The sequence below is a fragment of the Octopus bimaculoides genome, chromosome 21 (assembly GCF_046866305.1).
Source record: "Octopus bimaculoides isolate indiv1 chromosome 21, ASM4686630v1, whole genome shotgun sequence".
Taxonomy (NCBI): Eukaryota; Metazoa; Mollusca; class Cephalopoda; order Octopoda; family Octopodidae; genus Octopus; species Octopus bimaculoides.
In genome coordinates, this window is record NC_142948.1 from 29,566,514 (window position 1) to 29,571,385 (window position 4,872).

Sequence of the window (4,872 nt, forward strand, 5' to 3'; positions counted from 1 at the left end):
CATAATGCATGAGAGTGGTATTGGTTTTACTAAATAAGTTATATTTGAGGCGTAGAAACATGTTGGATACACTGAACCCTTCGACGTTATAACCCAATATTTATGTGTTTCGATCCTATGTACATCTATACATTTTATATATCAAATTTATTCTTTTTGTGATCATTCTTGTCGCTAAGTGGTGTTTCTATCATCTTTGAATCAGACATATGATAAAAGCAAGTCGCGACCATCGCAGCTGTTATTTTCTCTATATAATATAAGCGCAGGCGTGGCTCTGTGATAAGAAGCTTGCATCTCAACCACATAGTTCCGGGTTCAATCTCACTGCGCGACACCTTGGGCAAATGTCTTGTGTCTTCTACTACACAGCCTGGGGCTGACCAAAACCTTGTGAGTGGATTTGGTTGACGGAAGCAGAAATGAGCCCGTCGTGTATATATATATATATATATATATATACGATAGTGAGTCAAAAAGTAATGCCATTTTATTTAGGACAGGTATAATTACCAACGCAGGAACATGTATCATACATCAAAATAAAGCTGGTCCTCTGTGGGTCGCATTCCTACTTCTCAACATAGTCACCGTTTCTCTCAATAGCAATGTTCCACCTTCAAATGAGGGCATGTATCCCTGTTCCGTAAAATTCTGTTCACTGTTCTTTGAGCCATTTCTTTAATACAGTTTTCACTTCCTCATCACTGGAATAATGTTTGCCTCTCAAACTCTCTTTCATGGGGCCGAAGAGATGATAATCCAGTGACGAGGAAGTGAAAACTGTAGTGAAGAAGTGGCTCAAAGAACAGTCAATAGAATTTTTCGGGGGCAAGGATACATGCGCTCATTCGAAGGTGGAACATCGCTATTGAGAGAAACGGTGAGTATATTGAGAAGTAGGGATGTGGTCCATAGAGGATCAGCTTCATTTTGATGTATGCTACATGTTCCTGTGTTGGTAATTATTCATGTCCTAAACAAAATGGCATTACCTTTTGACTCACCCTCGCATATACACATACATACATACATACATATATATAAGATCCTAAAAGAATGAACTGGATAATCAACCGATTTATGGATATACAATAATATTAGGTGGTCCAGCTGGGAAGTTTTTATAGATTTGCTCGGTGGTCACATCCTGCTGGGGAACCAAACGAGAGGAATCTCATAAATGTAGGTCTCATTCGACCTCTAATTAGATTTTATTTATATATATAGAAATAGCAATGGAATAATTGAGTAAATATTTCAGACGAAAATGTGTCGAGGGAAACAAATAAAAAAAAAATATTAAAAATAATAAGAATAATTAAAAAAAAAGACCTCAATATACTAAAGCAAAATCCTAATGCTTATGTATAATTACGTATAACATTGATGTTGAAAGTATTTTAATTAGAATATATAAGAACGGAGAAAAGAAAATATAGAAGCAAAACTCTTCCAAAAATATTAAAAACTAAGCGAAGAAAATCGTATGAAAATGTCTATACGTATAAAGAAAGAAACCTGATATTTGATATTCAAAAATATGAAAGAAACTCCAACAAAATAACTATATTTCAAATATGAAATAATTTCGCTGTTTAATTCGGTTAAAAACACGATTCAGCTGAAATGTTTTTGAGTGTAATTCTGAAGCCTAATTTTCAAGTCTCGAGTCAGCGTAATTTACGTAGTCACGTGTTTGTATTTCAATACTTTTCTCATGGCTTTTTCATTGCAAAATATACTTTCCATCGTGATCTTTTGCAGGATCTCAGACACTGAAAAAAAAGCGGGGGGAGATCTTAGTATTTGTTATTTGTTATAAGTCTGGGATGAAGTGAGGAAGACGATGTAATTTTGAGGTTACTCTAGTGAAAAGAAAAACAAAAAAAACATCCCGTTATTATCAGAGTAGAGGATATGCATACCAGCCTCCACTCTCCACGGATGTTATCAAAGGGAAAAGCAAGGGCCGATACAGTTTGCCACCAGTGATGTCGCAACTCATTTCTACAGCCGAGTTAACTGGAGCAACATGAAAATAATTGTCGTGCTCAAGAACACAACACGAAGCCCGGTCCGGGAATCGAACTCATAAGCTCACGGTCGTAAGTTCAGTCACCTTCACATATACGCCAATTAGTGTTTATGTAATTACTATACACATAAAATACATATATGTATTTATGTAAGTATATGTATATTACTACGACAGTTAAGACGTTGAGGGTTCCAGTTGATCTGATCAACGGAACAGCCTGCTCGTGAAATTAACGTGCAAGTGGCTGAGCACTCCACAGACACGTGTACCCTTAACGTAGTTCTCAAGGATATTCAGCGTGACACAGAATGTGACAAGGCTGACCCTTTGAAATACAGGTACAGCAGAAACAGGAAGTAAGAGTGAGAGAAAGTTGTGGTGAAAGAGTACGGCAGGGTTCGCCACCATCCCCTGCCGGAGCCTCGTGGCGCTTTAAGTGTTTCGTTCAATAAACACACACAACGCCCGGTCTGGGAATCGAAACCGCGACCTACGACAGCGAGTCCACTGCCCTAACGAGCGGGCCATTGCTCCCCCACAAAATAATACACACACACATCTATGTGTGTGTATATATATGTATATATACATACATGTATGTATGCGTGTATGTATGTATGTATATTTATTTTGAAGTGGAGGCTCTCAATTACATATAGCAATACCTAAAGCGCATAAATATTTCTTTATTGCTCACAAAGGGCTAAACTTAGAAGGGATAAATAAAGACAAACGGATTAAGTCGATTACATCGACTCCAGTGCGTAACTGGTACTCATTTAATTGACCCCGAAAGGATGAAAGACAGAGTCGACCTCGGCGGAATTTGAACTCAGAACGTAACGGCAGACGAAACACCGCTAAGCATTTCGCCTGGCGTGCTAACGATTCTGCCAGCTCGCCGCCCTAGATATCAATTGGGTGGTGCGTGTGTGTGTGTGTGTGTTTACAAGGTAAACCTTGTTTTTGTGCAAGTATACAAGGTGGAAATAGGATAAAACTCTCAAATAAAAAAAAAAGGAAAAGGAATAGAAGGGAAATCTTTTTAGGAGTGATAGCGTAATACTGTAAGAATTCTGTAAATACACATATATGGAGTCCACAAAAGAGACACGAGTTCAAATCTCATTTATGTCGCAGTTTTTTTTTTATTATTCAGCTGTTTCTTTTTCTTTTTTCTTTTGTTACCTTTGTAGAATTTTACATGAAAACAGTATGATTAAAATATGCAAACACACACACACATTAATATCAAGAGTTCTCACATATCAAAATACTGAAGTACACACACACAAATATATATATATATATATACACACACACAAATATACATATATATACACACACAAATATACATATATATATATACACACACACATATATATATATATATATATATATATATATATATATATATATATACATACACACACATACATTGCAATTAAGTACCTACATAACATATATTCTAATTAATAGTGCAATTTGACAGTTTAGTAGTTATTCTATTTCATATGTTCTGCATCCTATCACTCGTTTGTTTCGCATCCAATTTACTTGGTTGTAAACGAGTTGATTTTATTATAATTTATATTTATTTATATATTTCATTTTTGTGTTTTGTGATGTCTGATTTCATTGGAAAGAAAGGCAAACGAAGCAAAAGCATAGCAAAGCATGGCAAATTATATGAAACACAATTTCCTTTGCAGACATAATAAATTATTGCATTTCAACTGTGTTTACTGTTATTTTGTTTTCTGTTTAATTTCATCATATTCACAAAGAAGTATCAGTCGTGTGACATGAACAGTATTTGTTTCGAGATCTCTCTAAAGATTTCATTGTTTCAGCAAAAATATTTCCAACAGTCAGTGCTTTTTCCCCCACCCCCACCCTTTTTCTTTTCTTTCTGTGTGTTATGCGTGTAATTCTTGGTGAATTCTATGAAAAACAAAGAAAACACACACAATAAATAAAATATATATATATATATTAAAATAGTAAGAAATAAAATAATATATAAATTATAGTAAAGTGTATTCTAATGTAGTCCGCTGTGTTGTGCACAGAATGAAACTACTTGCTAAACAATGGTGAATTTATTTGCCTTTCAACCTAATATTTCAATTAATACCAAGCTAAGTAAGTATCTCAGTTGTTTACTGCTTTCCAGCAGTGTAGTTTAATGTTATTTATCACTGCGCTTACAATAACATGGAAGTGCAGTTTTATTGTTCCATATGAAACTCCACATAGACGTATAATCACATAAACGGATGGCTGTAAAGTTTAATCAATCAAATATTTTGTTACGCACAAACACACAGACACACATACATGCATATACACACACAAGCATATACAGACACACATATATGCATATACACACACACACACACACAGGCATATACAGACACACTTACAGACGCATGCACGAAGGCACATATAATTACATTACGAATATGGCAAATACATGTTTACATTTTCAACCAAGGCTGCATGCCTTAAATACACAATGTACTCAGCATAAGGTTTAAAGCGATGTTGACTCAAATTCTCATCTCCGAATAAATATATGGGTACAATGAGTGGGTGCTGAAAGGTTCCTGGGTTTAAGGGCACCACGAAAGGCTTGGTTGGAAGCGCAACCTTCTAGGTCTTTTTACAGGGCTTGGAAAAAACTGAAATTTGTTAATGAAATAAACGAAGTGCTACTTAAGAAAAGATTACATCTTTTTACGAAGAACCAGATCTATAATGTATGTTGTTCCATTGGTGACCATCTCTTCCCAGACGACAGATCTCATGCTACCCGGCTCATTCATCTC